At 31.3% G+C, this 20070-nt stretch overlaps 1 pseudogene; it reads right to left on the bottom strand.

Moving 5' to 3' along the window:
* Nucleotides 1-16987, bottom strand: part of LOC149580215 (uncharacterized) — a 94198-nt pseudogene extending 77211 nt beyond the window's left edge.
* Nucleotides 16988-20070: the final 3083 nt, after the last annotated feature.

The following is a 20070-nucleotide window of genomic DNA, read 5'->3' as shown; positions in this document are numbered from 1 at the left end:
GAATAGAAGATCTACAAGTTTGCATCTTCTCTAACCTGATAAAACTAAAAACCTTTTCTGACTTTTTACAGCCCTAAACATACACAGATTATAGATTGTGGGGAGAAAAAGCTAGTTCTGATTCATAGAGAGTAAATCATTTAATACCAGTGAAAATGAGGGAATGCAGCAGCACTTGTAAGCATTTTAAGTTCCAAAAATATGAATAACTCTTATGCAACTTAAGAATATAGAGGAGATATGTTGGTGTGGGAAAAGCATGCAAACACATAACATTTATATAGTAAATGTTCCAACAAAATAAGTTCAATATTTCTCCTATTATATTGTAATGCACATGGTCTTCACATTGTTAACAAAAAACATAATACCCACCTCCATAGCCAATGGTATATTGTTGGGACTATCCAGTTGCTTGCTCTTAGAAGTGAAACCCTTTTGTATAATCAAACTCTAGGAACAAAATACAATGTATATTGATTAGGACTAGAAATTTTGAAATTAATTATTAATATCACCTTTAAAATATAATAAACCCATGAAATCGATATATGTGTCTGGTGCATTGAGTTGCAGAGTAGAATATGCAAGGCTAAGACCACTGTCCACCCACTGCAAAGGAAAACTCTATTGTAGTATGAAGTAAGTACGAGTCGATGTGCCTAAGGTTAAGTTTATATGCACAAGCCATGTGTAGAGTCTATAGAGGACACTTGGTGAAATGCATTACTCTGTTGCCACTACTCACCACGTTATGGGGACTCCTATTTTATGTAAGATTTTTAAGTAGAAAAACAAAAAGGACTGTCAAGAATAAATTCATGAGGCAATGGGAAAACAAGAATATTGAGCCTAGAATTTGTTTAAAATGGAGAATATTATCTACCAATGAATTTTGTTGGAACATTTTTAGTTTTTTCAGACTCTCGAGGGACAAATTAATGAAAGGAGTGATGTGAAAAAATTTGTCCCTGCCTATGGGTGGCAAGGACTAATAATGATAACCAATGTGCTTCCAATGTTTGAAATTACTTATAACAGAAATTCAGTAATTTTAACTAACATTTCTCATTACATTTTCATACTATATAAAGTTTTAAACAATGGCATCCAACTCTAGGTTTGAGCTCACAAGAAACTTGATAAGAGTTGAAAGTGGAGTAGTTTCACAGTAATTCCCAGTTTAACATTATCAGATTTACATAATCTATTTGAAATGTGTCAATTCATTTCTAGATTTGATGATTTTCAGATCACACTCTATAATCTATAATCCATAATTTATATTCTTATATTCTCTCATCCTAATGATGGATCACAAAGTGTGATCCAAAACGTTGATGCTAAAAAAATTAGACAATTCAATCCAAAAATTAATTCGCATAATTTCCAGTTTAACCTCCCCATAAAACATATCAAGTGGATATTACACAAAACATGACATGTAGCTTGGGTGTGAAAACTAAATATATGTTACTAGAGTTCAAACTAGAGAGAAATACAATATAAAACTATTATTGAACCCTTTTCCTTGGCTTAGAGTGATATTGGAGAAAAAAAATCTCAAATAAGACTAGACAAAACATATTGTAAGTATCGAATGACTATTTTTAAAGATTGCATAAAATCTTTAATTCTGAAGACATCCGAAAGGTGCACAATCTTGCTCAAATTATTTTTAAAAATAATTATTTTTATAAAATGGTATTATAATAGGGCAATGAGATAAATTTTACTTCTATAAAAAAAATGTTAAACATGTATCCATACCAAGTCAACTCAACTCAAATCATGACAATCTATGTAAAAATGGAACTAAATCAGAACCTTCAAATGTTTTTTCTTGACTGTAGTTCTTTTCATGATGAGACAAATAAGATTATTTTATTGAAGGAAAGTGGTTTCTTCAAAATTGTGGCTAAAAGAATCTTGTATTGAGATAAGTAATTTGAAGAATATCAAATGCTTTAATATACTAAGATCTTGAATTAGCAAAAGTTCCAGACTTTGATTTTAAACTTGAATACTACATTTCATTGTGGAACTCACTAAAATAGTTCACATGCTTTTTCTATGCTATTATTTTTTTTTTATGGAGTTCTCTTATGAAATATTTGTAGCTATCTTATATAGGAACACGAACCTTACAATTGAACCTCTTTGACTCAAGGACTAAGGAATATACATTCTATCAAATTCACCTAGTGCATGATCCCAATTACATTTTGAATACATGTCTACCAGAACATTTGTAATTGTAATATATGAAAATAATCCCACTTACAGGCTATGATCTCATCGGTTAATAAAAAGATCCACACTTTTTCTTGGGACTATGAAATCTGCGGAGTCCACTAGTTCTATCTCATTTTAAAAGATCCTACAATGATTTTTTTGAGGATATAGTAAGAAGGAAATCAAATGTGTTTTTCTCCATTACCTCTACAATTTTGCATCACATAACACAATTATTAACAAAATCAAAATGTGAAAGTTAGAGTTCACAATTTCCATATGAGAATGTCGGCATAGCAAAAAATTAAAAGCAAACTAGAGAGTAAAAATTCAAGCACAACAAGGGAAATTAATGCAAAACAACAAAATTCATTAACTAAGAATTTTCTATGAGCTTGCGGTAATCAAGGAGAACTATGGTTATACCTAGCACTGTTATTTTTATTTCTCATATTTTATTATTTTTCTATGCTATAGTGGAAAAACTAAGTTTATGATTGGCCCTTTCAGAGCTCCAAGCTATGTTTTTCTTTCCATAGCTCAATTCGCTTCAACACCCATTTCAATCAAAACACACAATATTATAGAGCTAAAAGTTGCTTAACTTTTCTTTGGTAGTCGCCTTTCTCTAAGCACTATGAATTGTTGTCTTTCTCTAGGACTTCATGAAAAATATTGCTTGACATTGGAGATTTTAGAGATTACAATAACTCAATCTCTGAAGTCAATGATGGTTGTTCTCTATGAAGAAACATAACTAGTAAATGGTAAACATAAGAGTTAACTAGTTGTAAAATCTCACTACCTGCAACAATAAAATTAATAGCTGCCCTTCTAACCCATTGGCTAGGATGACATAATACTAGAGTAGAATGTGTAATTGATCCAATCACTAATCATTTTCCTAGTAATTTACTTTTTGACAATGTTGCCAAACATTTCAAGGAATTCATAGTAACTTCTTCCACAACATCATTTAAAGCCTCTTCAATGTAAGGAAAAGATACTGCTCCACACTAATTTGACCAACAAAATAACATACATGGATAATCTATTCAAAGAATACAGCTCGTAATGGTTCATTGTGATCATTTAGAAAAGATGGAAGAATAGGCAACAAGAAATCATTACTTTTCTTCTTTCTGAAAAAATCACACAATTTCTTTATATGCTCTAGTAGTGACCTCTTAATGATTGGACTTTGCTTTGGTCCCATTACCAATTCTTGTATAACATGATCTATTGTTTGTTGTAACTCTATAAGTTCTGCATTGTATTTACTCTTCTTTTGATGACCTACAACTTGTGAACCTAAAGTCTAAGCTGAAGCCAAATGAACTTTTCTTGCCTTATGTGAAACATTTAATCTATCTAAAATGTCTGTCTAATTCAAAACTTGTGATCGTATAAGAACGTGTGAGGTGGTTACAACTATCTTGTATATATTATTAGCATAAAAAATATGAACACTCTCCTCATGATCATTTGGTAATGTTGAAAGCATAGGAAGAATATATTTTTGAAACATTTTTGCATCACTTGAGGAAAATTATATTTAGTGAAATACAACTAGCTGTAGCAAAACTGGGTCAATTCTCTTTGGTTGGTATTTTCCATGCATATGTGTTAACCTCCATGATTTGAAACAAGGCAAGGAATTCCCACATGATAAAAATTGGATGGGAGTTGGATTCTTTTTCTAGAATCTCCCTTATTGACTTGTAATGTTGAAAGCATAGGAAGAATATATTTTGAAAACATTTTTGCATCACTTAAGAAAAATTATATTTAGTGAAATACAACTAGCTGTAGCAAAAATGGGTCAATTCTCTTTCGGTGGTATTTTCCATGCATATGTGTTAACCTCCATAGGATCATCTGGTAATTTTGAAAGCATAGGAATAATATATTCTAGAAATATTTTTGCATTACTTGAGGAAAATTATATTTAGTGAAATACAACTAGTTGTAGAAAAACTAGGTCAATTTGCTTTGGTTGGTATTTTCCATGCATATGTGTTAACCTCCATGATTTGAAACAAGACAAGGAATTCCCACATAATAAAAATTGGATGGGAGTTTGATTCCTTTTCTAGAAGTTCCCTTATTGACTTGTATACCAAGAACACAAGTATAGAAGATTTTTTTTTTTTTTTTCATAAAATGTCAAACTAAAATGAAGTCTCTTGCAATACACTAATTATCAAGTTTGTGCAACTTGGGTATAGTGAATTGGCATTGAAGTTGTTTGGTAAAATGTAGGAGAACATAAGGAAGCCAAGCCAAGTTATTCTCATAAGTATTCTTTGACCCTATGCTAGTGTAGCCATTCTACAACATGGCTTGCAATTTTATTCTAAATCTTTAAAACTATATTTTCATTGGATGTTTCTATGGAAAATGAACTTGTTGACATGTATGCCAAATGTAGGAGTATAAAAGGTGCACTAATTATTTTTGAGGAAAGGCCATATCATGATTTGGTTTCATGGAATACAATGAGTGTGGGATACTAATATCATGGACACGGTGGAAAATCCATCCAACTCTTTGAAAGTATGAAAGTGGCTAGTTTAAAGCCGTACCACATTACCTTTATTAGTGTTTGGTCTACTTGTAGCTATGCATATTTAATGGTTTAAAGTTTGAAACAATCATAAAATATAAAACTTGTAATAGAGTAAGTGTTACCAGTTATAATAGTACAATTGAATCTACTTATTAATATTCAACTATAAATATGGCAATTTTTTCTATTCTAGGCATGATAACTGAATACCATTTTACCAATGTTAGCCAATGTCTCAAAAATAAAATGAAGAATAAGAAAGCACTACACATAACATAATCAGATCTTGGACAAAATTAGTGGCTAATCAATTAAAAATGGAATTATTTAAAAATTAATATTTCTAGTCTTTTTTAAAAGTCATACAACTCCTAATGTATACTATGATGTTGCCCCTCACTAGTAAAGGCCTAAAAATTTCCACCAAAAAATATCAGGAAGGTCAATATATCTAGCTACAGAATAAAACAAAAGTTGACCAGTTCAAATTAGGAAAAGCCCATGAAAATTATATCTGATGAGTGTAAAAACAAAACAAATTCTGCAACAAACTATTTTCATATTCAAAAGCAAGAAAATAAGTTACCTCCATAGTATACAAAAACTTGACCACTTCTGTAGTGAGTGAGAGCTCCAAAGAGATTTGTAGTCTAAGCCAAGGCATGTGCTACAAATACCCCAGGTACTCCAACTACTAAATGCATGGCTAGAAAGACAAAACACAAGGCTCCCCCTCATCTCTCTCCTGCATTATTTCAAGAACTATTGAAGACACTTGTAGACATTATTAGTTGTTGAAGACATATGTAGACACTTTCTCTTCCTAGCCCACACCTAAGTTTCCTACTGTTAGCAGTTGTTGAAGACACCTGTAGACACTTTCTTTGCCTAGCTCGCACCTAAGGCAAGGAGTGGAGCTACGTGCAACCCTTGTTTTTTGTATATCCTTTTGATTTTGATCAACTCTTCTATATATCCCTCTGAAGCATTATGACTAAGTACATGTAGCTTTATCATATTTTATAATTGTTATTATCTTATTTTCAATGATATGTTATATTTTTTATATTAATTATATTTATTGTTATATATGTAATATTAAAAATATTGACTTGGAATAAGATTTATTTTTATTTAACTTTGTATTTAGGCTCTATTATCATTCAAATCTAGCTTTGAAAATGGGATATTACATTATGGTCAAGGATATGAAGTTTATGGTTATGATCAACCATCTCGGGATCCATCAATGTATGGTTTTGGGGCATATCCTATAATTGGGATTATCAACAAGTGAATCATAGCCATTGTCTACCAAACTTTACTAGTCCATTATTTCCTTTTGTTATAGGTTTTTTAAAGCAATTTATCATAACTATATTATTTAGTTCATTGTTACAGTTATGAATTAGAACCACTTTCCCTATTACTAGGAATAACATAATCAAATTCCTATTTTTATGTTATTTGTAGACTAAGGTTCAATAAATGTCAACACTAGGTGTAGTGAACACTTTTAACACCCACATAAGCATAAGGAAGAGGAAATATTTGATCATTTGGCACCTCCATATGTTAAAAAGTGAGTATTTAAATTGATTTTATTTTGTAGTTTTTAATAGATGTAATTTTTTAATGGAGTTTGATATTTTTTAATGCAAAGGTCTATATGCTTGACATAAATTGCATAATCATTAGTATCTTTATTTGACAAGTTAGCACAAGAAACACTATGTGTGTGTTGCCAAAGTGATCCGAATTATATTTTATAAGAGTCTATCACTACAAGATTTTAAAGAAGTGTAATTGATATGAAAGATAATTTTAAAAGTTTGAACAGAAGAATTCAAAATTGTTTAATTGTCATTGATAAAGATTTAGATTGTTGTTTTTCATAATAAATGCAAAAATTGTTCTTTGAGAAGAGTATGTCATGTTACAGTGACCATGATCATAGTAGATCTAATGTTGGGAAGACAACTTTGTCAATTTTTTTGCATTATTCTTTAAAGGGTACGAGCTCAATGGAAGAGCACCTACTTTATAAGTAGGAGGATGGTGGTTCAATTCCATCATATCCTAATATGACTAAATTAATGATTAAATAAACTACTTAATAAACTACCAACTATATTGCCAAATATACTACCAAATATAATACCAAGTATACTACCAAATAAATTACCAAATATATTAGCAAATATACTACGCGAAAAACTATCAAATATACTATCAAATATGTTGCCAAATCAACTACCAAATCAACTACCAAATCAACTACCAAATATACTACCAAATATATTACGCAAAAAACTACCAAATATACTATCAAATATGTTACTAGATAAACTACCAAATAAGCTACCAAAATGACCAAATAAACTACCATATAAACTACCAAGTAACAACAATAAATGGCTAAATTATTGACCTAATCAATGATTAAAATAACTTGGTCATAAATTTGGTTGGGAGATAAATGTCTGGCAATAAACTACCATTGGTCATGTGATCAAAATTAGTCACATATCTACAATTTTTAGTAGTTTATTGAGTAATATATTTTTGTTTTTGTACTAGTGTTTGATGATGGGCCACACCAACTGTACCAACTCACAACCAAAAAATGCAAGAATATGGAGATAGAGAGATGACAAAAATTCTTCATAAAGCATCCATTAATACTTGAAATTCATTAGAAGAGATTACATTTGAAGAGCTTACAATGCAAGAACTTCTATTTCTCCAACTTCCTTTAGGAGAGCTTCCATTTCTTGAACTTCTATTTCTTGAACTTGATTACAAATGATAATAGGTCTTTCTTAAATAGGCACTTCTAACCCAAGACATTACAAACACAACCAATGTGGGATAAAAGGTAAATACAACTACCTTTAAATAAATATTAAATTCTCACCCAAATACAACTAAGCACCCAAGAAATATTAAATACATGATTTAAAGAACTTTCCACAAACTTCTAAAATGCCACCTACACACCTCGATTAATGGAATGACAACTATTTTTTATTATTTTCTATGTATGCCACCCATGCACCTTGAAAATAGAAATTCCTCTTTTATCCACTTTTCCTATTTTCTATTTTAAATTATTTTCCTTCCATTTTCGTCACTCTCTCTCCTCCACAAATTTTTTTTTTCCCCTTTTTTTTCTCTTTTTTTTTTTCTAATAATTTAATTTTCCCATGCAAGATGCTCCTGCATCAGACTCCCTTGGTAGATAGAAAAGTGTGTCCCACACTTTGATGCCAAAAGAGAGATATAGAACCATCTTCATCTTCACCACAAGCTTCCACCTCAATAAGGACAAGAAAACCAACATGCAAATCTTCCACATTTTTTTTTTGCTGATGCATGATGCTCCTGCATCTGACTCCCATGGTAGGAAAAATTTTGTGAATATGGATTGACAAAATGAAGTAGCCATTGTTGACAAATTTTTTTCCTCTTCCTCCAACACATAGCTAGAACAAGTATCCGATGCTGAAATTTCTCCTTTGCAATGAACTCTATCCAAGTATAAATCTCATCCTCATCCAATCTTGTTGAATTAATCACACCTGTAATAAATCCAACAACACCATACCAATCTTCCTTTGCATACCATACATCATGAACAAGATCCTCATGCAAACCATCATTAATATCTTTTAAACTCATATCAAGGACAACATCCCATGATTCATAAGAATTTACCTATTTGACATCTTCATCTTCGCTTGCCTCTTTTATGTCGTCAACAATGCACGTAACTACTCCACTTGCTTGATCTCCAACTAAGGCACTATACTCTTTCTCCATTGTTTTAGTCTTCCAATCACCTTCATCTACTTTTGGCATACAAATCTGGTTATCTTCATGCTCTTCCTCTTCTCTTTCATCTTTTTCAACTTTTGGTTCACAAATAATTTTCTCTTCATCCGCTTGCTCTTCCACTGGATCATCTTCCTTTTCCACATCCAAGGAATTATCAACATCTCTTTTGTGGTGACATGCTCTTCGTTTCTGCAACTCAACTTCTAATTTATTCACTTGCTTCTGCAAATCAACTAGCAATGATTGTTGATTTCTTGCTCTAAATTTCTCAAGTCGAGGAATCCTCAGAATCCATCCAATCAAAAAAGTCATCTTCTTCTTTCTCTTCTCCATAGTCAAGTCTTCAGAAGACAAATCTCATCCAAAACAAGAACCTCGTACAAACTGCCTCACAATTAGTGCTCTGTCTACACAATCAAGAACTTCTTCACAAACTTCACCCAACTCAAGGTCCTGGTGCAAACTACCTCACATTCGGCAATCTGTCCACAAGCTCAAGAACTCTCGCTCTGATACCACTGATGACGGGCCACACCACCCGTACCAACTCATAACCAAAAAATGCAAGAATATGGAGATAGAGAGATGACAAAAATTCTTCATAAAGCATCCATTAATACTTGAAATTCATTAGAAGAGATTACATTTGAAGAGCTTACAACGCAAGAACTTCTATTTCTCCAACTTCCTTTAGAAGAGCTTCCACTTCTTGAGCTTCTATTTCTTGAACTTGATTACAAATGATAATAGGCCTTTCTTAAATAGGCACTTCTAACCCAAGACATTACAAACACAACCAATGTGGGATAAAAGGTAAATAGAACTACCTGTAAATAAATATTAAATTCTCACCCAAATACAACTAAGCACCCAACAAATATTAAATACATGATTTAAAGAACTTTCCACAAACTTCTAAAATGCCACCTACACACCTTGATTAATGGAATGACAACTATTTTTTAGTAATTTCTATTTATGCCACCCATGCACCTTGAAAATAGAAATTCCTCTTTTCTCCACTTTTCCTATTTTCTATTTTTAATTATTTTCCTTCCATTTTTGTCACTTTCTCTCTCCTCCACAAATTTTTTATTTTTTATTTTTCCCGCTTTTTTTTCTCTCTTTTTTTTTTATGTGATGTTTGGAAGGGTATATGGTTGATTTTAACCTATTTTTTGTCATTACAAATTCAAGTGAGAGCAAGTAGAGTGAAGAGGTGATTCACAATCCAATTTGAAGCATTTTACAAAGATCCTAGTGATGATCAAGCATCAATTCATCAATTTTTTGACATATTCTTCATAAGTTGAGTTACATAGTTTAAAATTTGTTAAACCCTTGTTTGAAAAAATGGCTTATAGTTCAAAGAATGTAAGGGAGAAAGAGTTTTTTGATGTCCAATTAGTCAGTAATGAGGTCAAACAACCAAATTTCAAAGCCATCCTAGACATTGCTTATAAACAAGACCCATCAGGTGCATTATCCATGATTCCACCTAAGGTCATAATGGTACAGGACATAAGAAAATGTTTCAACTACAAAGTACGAGGTATAGGTGATATGAAAATAAGGAAATCTTTTGATAAGTTAGGTGAAAATTGTATTTTGAAGGAATAATTTAAGATTGTTGAGAGAAAGGGTTTGACCCATACCCTAGACTTCCCCATACTATTCAAAATAGAATGGATCAAGATAGTGTTAAGCAAGATACACAATGGATGTCTATGGTTGGAAGGAGGACCAATCAAGATTTCAAGAAGAATTATTCATAGGGTGGCTGGTTTTCCAACCCTAGATTGGCCAAAGACCCTACAAAGTAACTCAAAAGAGGTAACTGAGAAGGACACAGGTGCAAAATGGAATAAGTGCAAAATGATAATAGATACCATCATAGACCCAATACTTGACTTTTTAGTTAGGGTTATTTCTCATAAATTTTATCAATCAAGCATATTAAATAGTGTTTCCTACATCACAATTGATGTTGATGATAAAATTGTCAAGAAAGATGATACTTATGATCTTGTAGAGCTTCAATTAGAACAAATAACAAAAAATCTTGGAGCAGCTAAGAAAACCAAGAGTGCACAATGTAAATTTGGATCAATAGTTGTGTACATATTTTTCTATGTACAGAATGAATTCCCATCTTTTGGTAAAATATGTCAGAAGACAAATAGATTAGTGGTTGTATAGATCAATTTATATATTGAGTAGATGGGTGAGAACTTTGAAATAGTTATGACAAGCTATTTTGAAGACTTCAAGAAGTCTATGAAGTAGATAATGAAGGTACATGTCTCTTTAGTTGAAAAATACTACAATGACATATGTTTTCTTATAGATATTGATTACACATACATATAGGCAACAGAACCTAGGGTAAGATGGTTAAGACCTCTAGGATATGAGATTAACATTGATGAAGCCTCAACTACCATTGTTGCACTCCTAGTACAAAAGATTGATAAAGTGCCAAGATATTTGGTAATTATGATGTTATGAAGTCCAAAGTTGAAATGGAGTTAAGGAAAACCTCCACAATAAAACATAAAGACAAATTGGTGAGAAAATTAAAGGCCAAATTTGGAGAAGGTGTAGGTGAAGAGGAAGAAGAAGATGATGAAGATGATGAAGATGATGAATAGGAAGAATATGAACAAGTCTAAGAACCTCTTGCTTTAACCCAAGGCATGTGTGAGGACATTGAAGAAGAAGATGTTGAGGAAGAGCAAACTAAAGAGGCACCAATACAAATAGATCCTAAGAAAAGAAAGGCCAAGGCACAACCTGTGGCAAATACAAAGGTAAAGAAGACTGCTAAGCCTAGCCCAACAAAGCCAACAACACCAAAAAGCAAGTAAAGCACAAGGGCCACTACAAAAAAGGCCAAAGAGAAAGTCAAAGAAAAGATAAAGGCTACAAAAAAAGGGGCCCACAGCAAAAGAAACAAAGGAGAAAATGCATTGCACAACTAGAGACTGATGATGAAAGGACATAATATGAAGATACAAGCTAGTTTAGAGTGGTAAGTCACACACCAAAATTTGATCTTAAAAATTTCTTCGAGAATGTTAAGAATAATGCAGATTTGATAGGTTTGAAAAATATTGATTTTGATAAACTTGGTAGAGAAGAACAAAATTTGATTGAGGAATCAATAATACAATGCCTAAGGATTTGTATACTATTGTTGAAAATAAGTGGCATTATTGTTTAAACCTGGAAAAACAAATTAGAGAATCCACACTAGCCCAGGTGATTCCAAAATTGAAAAAAGGACAAATTGTGAAAGCAAATAAGAAATATGGTGGATAGTTTGCACCAAAATATAGGGCATTTAGTATCCTTTAGAACAATATTGAAGATGTTGTCAAGAAATCCACCCAAAAATGGAAATTGATCTATGGGTTGACAATTGTTAAAGAAGGAGAAGAAGATCCCTTTGAAGGTAGAAACAATGGAAATGAAGATGAGGAAAAGGAGGAAGAAACTAAAAAAGATAAAACTATTGTGGAGGAGACACAAAAAGAAAAAGATGACATGGCTATAGCTAAAACGTAGGAGGAAGAATAGAGTGTGCAAGACACACAAATGACTAGTATGAGCCCTCCACATGAGATAAACATGCTTGCAAAAACTATAACTATTATGGATTTCATTGATGTCTATACTTAGAAAATCAATCATTTAACTATAGAAGACCTAAATAAGATTCTTGACTAATCCACACTACAAGCCAAATTGTGTGAAAATCCAATGGTGGTCAGCACTGATTAACTTTAGAAGGTAGTACTAACATTATAAGGGATAAGGTGAATACACAAGAACCTCCTTCTACCATCCCTTCAGCTACTAGTGCTCAAACTTTAATATAAACATCAGTAGACACATCCACAAAGGTTGAAATAGCTATTAAAATTGATTTGGTCAAACAACAATAGAATGAAATAGAAAATAAAGAAACAAAAAATGATCAACTTGATGTACAAACAAAAGGTACAAGTAAGGACATACCAAAGGAGAAGGAGAAAGAGTTCGTTTAAGCATTGGTAACATAACCAACATCTAGCACTCATACAAAAGTCCTTTAGAAGTCAAGCACTAAAGTTGTACCAATATAGACCTTAGCACTAGACTCAAGTTCCTCTAGGGTCACTAAGGTAATTCACTATGGAGATGTAACTTTAGATGAAAAAGTAGTGATAGATAAGTATTATTATGCAACCATAACATTATAATAGATAGGAATAATGCAACAAGCTTTGGAAAAGAAGAAAAAGTAGGAAATAATAAGAAAGGAGTATAGATAGAGGCAAGCATTACAAGAAATCAAAGACATCTTCTTAGATACATTCAGCTTACCAACACTTGAAGTATCAAAGCCATTATTAGAATAGTTATCAAAAATTGTGAAGCAGGTGAACAATTAAGACTAGGACACTAATGCCAAACTTTTGGAATGGTCTAAAAGGAAATTTCAAGGGAAAGTAAATGAAAAGATATTTGGTGAAATAGCATTGATGCAAGTTGAATTGGCTACAAAAATTGAGAAATTAAAGAAGGTACTCGAAAACATATTCTCATTGTACACCAAACTATGTGATCCCACACTCTTCACTCAAGAAATAAACCATATAATTATGAGTTTGGAGAGAAATTTAAAGTCTCAGGTATGCAATTACCTCATAACCCAGCTCAGAGTGAGAAGCATTTTCACTCATTGCTTCAATCACAAAGTCAACTAGCTGTGTTAATAGTAGAAAAGACTAATATAAGAGCCAAGTTGACTAATATCCAAGCCTCCTTTACCCCCCATATGGAGATACTTCATAAAGAACTAGGATATGTAAAAACTTTGTTGAAAATAGATCCTAATATTTCTACATTAGATGAACTAGTTCACCTTACAATAGAGATAGCAATCCAAATAAAGTCATTGGATGTTGCATGTGACAATTGGGATGCTGCTCTAAAAATAATCATGGAGGTCCAAAATCCTTCTTTTATAGATACACTCTAAGTATATAGACCCTTTCACATAAGTGTCAAAAATGGGGATATATATATATATATATATATATATATATATATATATATATATGTATGTATGTATGTATGTATGTATGTATGTATGTATGTATGTATGTATATATCTGTACATATATATATATATATATATATATACATATATATATATATATATATGTACACATATATATGTATATGCATATATATATATATATGTACACACATATATATATATATATATATCTATCTATATATATATATGCATATACATATATATATATACATATATATATATATATACATATATATATATATATACATATATATATATACATATATATATATACATATACATATATATATATATATACATATAGAAAGGGGGAGATAAACAAAAAGGGAAAATAAACCAAAGGGGGAGAAAACAAGGAAATGAATAGATAAAGAAAGAAGAGAATAATGAAGGGGGAGCTGAATCAGTTTTTAACCCTAGTAATATACATTTTGAAGAATATAGATACAAAGACAAACATAGACCAAAGCACATATCAGACGACATAGCATTAGTTAAAAATACATTGAAGATGAAATATATATATATATGTATACATATATATATGTATGTATATATATATATATATATATATATATATATGTATGTATACATATATATATATATATATGTATGTATACATATATGTATACATACATATATGTATACATATATATGTATACATACATATATATATATATATATATATATATATATATATATCTATATATATATATATATATATATATGTATGCATATATATACATATATATACATATATATATACATATATATATATATGTACATATATATATATCTATATATATATATATATACGTATACATATATATATACATATACATATACATATACATATACATATATATATATATACATATACATATATATATATACATATATATATACACATATACATATGTATCTATATATATATATATATATGTATATATATATATATAGAAGGGGGGAGATAAAAGAATAAAAAGGGGAGATACAAGTGAATGAAAAGAGGGAGATAAACAAAAAGGGAAAATAAACCAAAGGGGGAGAAAACAAGGAAATGAACAGATAAAGAAAGAAGAGAATAATGAAGGGGGAGCTAAATTAGTTTTTAACCCTAGTAATATACATTTTGAAGAATATAGATACAAAGAAAAACATAGACCAAAGCACATATCAGATGACATAGCATTAGTTAAAAATACATTGAAGATGAAGAGTATTAGCAAGAGACAAATCTACTCAGTATGGAGAATAGATTTTTGATATAGATTAGGCAGATTAACTTAGGGGGAGTTATAAGTTTTGAGGTATATAGGTTATTACAAAATTTTGAAAATTTGAAGTTTTGTATGTAAGTCGAGTTGTCAATATGATTATACTTGAGAAGATTAGATTAATTATGTATAGTTAAGTTTTTTTTTACACTCATGTCAAAGGGTGAGATTGTTGATCTCATATTGGTTTTGACAATGCAGTGTCAAAACACTTAAGACATTTACTTAGTTTATGCCAAACTATTAATGCATGTTGAGTGTAATATGTAAATACAAGACTATGTTGAGTCACTCAAGTGCCAAGCAGATAGACCATACCTAGTGATTCAAGTGTTGAGAAAACAATAGATGTTGAGTAGTTTAGGTGCTGAGTTAGAATAAAAATTATAGTATGTGCTGAGCATTAGTAACCTCAAGTGCCGAGTAATACAGATTGGTCATACTTGTTTGTGATTGTACAAAGAATAGAATATGATCTTTTGAAGATAAGGATGAATTTTTATGCATATTCCTAATGCAATTACATGCAACCAATTAGAAAATAGGAAGGATTAAGCAGCAAAAAAGAAGAATCTCAGTCGTAGATTCATACCTAACCCTATGCCACCGAAGTCTTTGTAAGGAAGACAAAGCCGCAAAAAAAAAATATAGAGAGGAATTAGGAGAGTATGAAAGAGATCATGTTACAGAAGGTAAAAGGGGTGAATGATTTAATTTGTTCAAATAAAATTCAAGGTGACTTAGCAGTGAGAGTAAATTGCATAATTAGTTGGAGGAGAACAAGAATAGAAGGATACAACAATTGTCACATCAGATTAGAAAGGATCAAGAAGGACACTATACTAATTTGATATTTAATCAGGAAACTAGAACCTATCATAATATCTATGTTGACATATCCTAACAAGTGATTTAGTTGAATCTCCGAAGTAGAGTAGTCCTAACAGGCTTTACTAAATCCATTAATAGGGTGGAATTCCACATGAATGACCAAAAGTTCTGTAACTAGGAACACTTCTAATAGGGTGTTGAAATTCTCTAACATAGTGGGACTTAATAGTCCTTGTAAGCCTTTAACAGGTTAGATCATGATTCATGGTCAAACTATTGTAACCTTAATTGGCTACACTTTATTACTGCAGTAGTGAAGATTTGTGGGTATCATTCCCACCCTAGTTTTACATTCTCTTTGCAAGTTTTATGGGTAATCATGTTTGGTTTCAAATGTGCGATTGCTTATATGTTTACATGATTTAGATGTATGTGCTTTACATGTCATTTCAATTTATCTATTTAATGCATGAAATGGATGAGTGATGAAAAGTTTCATGGGTTCCTAGTTTAACTACTAATTCACCCCCCTCCAGAAGTTTACCTTTCCTACTTATAATTCTAACATAAATATGTTTAGATTGGAATAAAGTAATGATTTAGAGTAACCCATTTTTTTATGTTAAAAGAAGAAGATAAATGCAATGTACCTCCATGGAATTATCAGAATTGGTTGTAGATTCATCATATTCTAGATAGAATTCAAAACTCACTTCTTCATCATCTTTCTCTAGCTCATTAAGTTGATATTCAATATGCTACTTCTTAGTAATCTTCTTTACATGAGGTTCAACTACCTCAAGAGTGACATGCCCCTTTCTATATAAATGCAACTATTCCATCGAGAAAAGGAAAGAATTGGTGAGAAAAGTACCAAAGATTGATTTCTTGAAACTTAAAAAGATAGAGTGAGGGAAGAGTGCAAGCATTGCAGTTATAAAGCTGAGCAATATAGTTCTAAGAAACTTGAGTTAAAAGACTGCAAGATTGCCCTTCATTCAAAGACTTCAATCAAAAAATAAGAAGTGTCACCTCATTCTCATAGTCCTCTTTAGCTAACTACAAATGTTTAGAGGTAAATATTTCCCATTTACCAATGTTATATTTTCCTTTTTCTCTCTCTACATGCATATGCTTGTATGCTTATCTTAAATTGATAATATACTCATAAAAATATATTTCTCTAGTTGTACCATTTAACATAAAAAGGGAGGAAATAAAGAATAAATAAAATATTGTCTACCTTTTTGCATCACACTGCTTTTTAGTTCCTACAACCAAACACAAAAATGTGAGGAGTGAGGACATAATTGAAATATACTTATGTAGTATCACATATTTAGAAGATACTCTGACAAAACAATAATATTAGATTGATCACTTTTATGTTTTGTATATGTTCTATGAGGAAAGCTTCATCCATAAAAATAATTTTCATGGCAAAACAATGATCAAGTATCTAAGATCATTAGTTCAAACTTTCAAGTCCATAAAACCAATATTTTAGTATTGTTTGCATTTCACCAAATTGGCAAAAAGCTATGTCATTAAGTCCAATGCTTGCCCCTTCCATTCATTTTTGTTTTTATTTTTTTTTTTGTAGAGAGATTAGGTAGAAAGTGGGAAAGATGGAGGTGGGGTGAGAGGGGAAACATAAATGAAAATGTTAAAAGAGCATTCCTTGAAACCCTAGATCCATATCTCATTAGGAAAATACCATGGGAAGAACAAAGATCAAGGGATGGTGAAGCACACTTATGGAACATAGCTTTTGACTAGAGCATGAAGCATGATTACTTGTTAGTTTAGTACCAACCTTTAAGTAAAAGCAACTGATTGGATCCTATAGACCCTTATTCTTAATTGACTCTTATTCAACTAAAAAGAATTTGCAGAATTTTCATTCCAACATAGTTAGGTATTGAATTTACCATTGATGCATTGCCAGGAGCCATCCAGAAGCAACATGTGCTGGTCGTTGATAAGAAGGAAATTTTTCTCCAAATTTTTTTTGTAATCTTGGTATTAAAATCAATAACAAAGATAAATGGGAAGCTCCCACATAAGAGTTAATCTTGATACCTAATAAGGGTTGCAAATAATTACTAATTGAAGGTGACTCAAGAACTAGTAAAGGCATTGAGAAAAGGTTAATAGTCCTAATTGGCATTGAGATTGTATGCCAAAAAAGCTTTCAGGTGGATGAGAAAGTACTCCAAAGTGCAATTTGTGCACTACCATTACAAAAAAAATTGAGCTATTGATTTGTTGGCTAACAAGAAATTGATAATAATATTACATTTTCAATAGAAAGCTTTGATATGTTGGCATGGGAGGGTTTCAATAAAACTATTGACCTAGATAAAGCACTTATAAATAACATTTTCCACTTGATTATTTCTGGCATCTGGAAGCAATAGGTGGCTTGTACATTTACACATGCATGGCATGATTAGGCACCATAAGTGTATAGTGTGTGTGGTGAGATATTACAGCATCTGGTATTGAATAGGGTAGCTTTACATGTTGTAAAATGAGCTTCTTCAGTTAGTTCTTTGAACTTTCTACTGGTATGGTGTGTTGGGCCTTGTGTTTAGCTAGCTTGGGCTTCTCCGTAATAATGTAATCATGTGCTCCTTCCTCTAGAGATTTCCTTAGGAAAGCCCAAGTTCAGATTTCAAATTCAAAAAGATCTTTTATTGTGTAAATTGAGCTTTAGTTCCCATCAATGTGAATTTTGGCCCATAAAGGGTGTTGGAGAAGGGTCATTTTGGGTTATAAGCTACCTAGTGGATTTCTAGTCAAAATTTGAGGAGGTAATAAGCTATACTAATATAAAACAATTTATTGTTAATTTCTTTGTTTTAATGTTGATGGAGATGATTTTTTGTAATGCAGCTTCAAAGGAGCCTCTAGTAGTTTATTATGAACTAGTCCTGGCAAAAGATGTGACAATGAAAGAGTTTAATATCTTTAGTAGCAATGTAGGAATTCTAATGGAATTTTAGCAAGAATATAAGGATTCTGGTGGTTTATTCTTGAAAATATGGTTATTTCCCATCATCATGGATTGCTAGAAGAGTGGTTATTATTGTCATAAAATGTACATTGAACACCTTGCATATCATAAAATAGCAATGCGAATGAAGTAAAATAAAATATAATTGGATAAATTAGAGTCTTAGACATTCTTGGAGAAACTATATGCTATATGTGATAGTAGGATAAACATTTAATGTTGTTGCTACATTAGAATATTGGAGAAACTTAGTACCAAATATCTAATTCATGGGTCATGGTTTTGAGAAAATGGTTTATGTGATACCACTTAGTGTTGTTGTGTAAAAATGTTTCTATTAAAAACAAGTACACGAATAGTTATTAAGTTTGGCTCAGTAACCTTTTGCTTGTCAATTAAAGTTTGATTGAGCATCTCTTGTAGTTTGCATTTTTGAGTTGGTGAAGCATGGATTGAGAATGTGGCTACATCATTCTCATTTCCTTGTTCACATGAATGAATGCAACTAGGTTGTTTGATGCTTCAAAAGATTTGCATGGAGATTTTTCGAGTGCATTAATAATTATGTTTCTTTAGATTATACAATGAGTATGTGAGTGTTATTAGAAGCTAGGTTTTTCTTTAGAAAATGTTTCCCCAAGGTAAATCTAGTGTAATCTTGTGGTATGTTTGTCATTTTATTACATTGTGTATTTTGATTACTTGTTTCACATAACTTTCTCTAATATGGGTTATGTGGAAATGAATATTATTGCTACAAAATTCTTTTTCAGTTCTCTTCTTCCATATTTAAATGACACTCTAGGAGGGTAGAATTATTGGGGTTCATTTGTGTAGTATGGACTCAGCCAGAAATGACAAGAGAAAGCATGGTGAGCAAGGCTAGCAATCAATGGAAAACTATTTTGAGGATACGTGTCTCCCTTGTTGGGATATTCTCAGTTTTAGATAGCTAAAGGGATGGTATTGTTATTGTGGCTTTTCATTCTTTGTGCAGGCTCATATACGGGTGGCACCCTATCCCAATAGTCCCAATGTCTCTTAATGTTGACTTTTAGAAATACAATGCATTAGTGTGCGATGGGATTTTCAATATGTGTGCTTAAAGGTGTCAACTAATATTGTTTTAATGTTCCTTGGATTTCTCTATTGTATATAAGAAATTTTATAGAATACTATCGGTAGTAACATATAA

The sequence above is a fragment of the Cupressus sempervirens genome, chromosome 1 (genome assembly GCF_028749045.1).
Source record: "Cupressus sempervirens isolate cs-2001-9-10 chromosome 1, ASM2874904v1, whole genome shotgun sequence".
Lineage (NCBI taxonomy): Eukaryota > Viridiplantae > Streptophyta > Pinopsida > Cupressales > Cupressaceae > Cupressus > Cupressus sempervirens.
The sequence above is the reverse complement of the archived record's forward strand: the minus strand, read 5'-3'. Positions and strand labels throughout refer to the sequence as shown.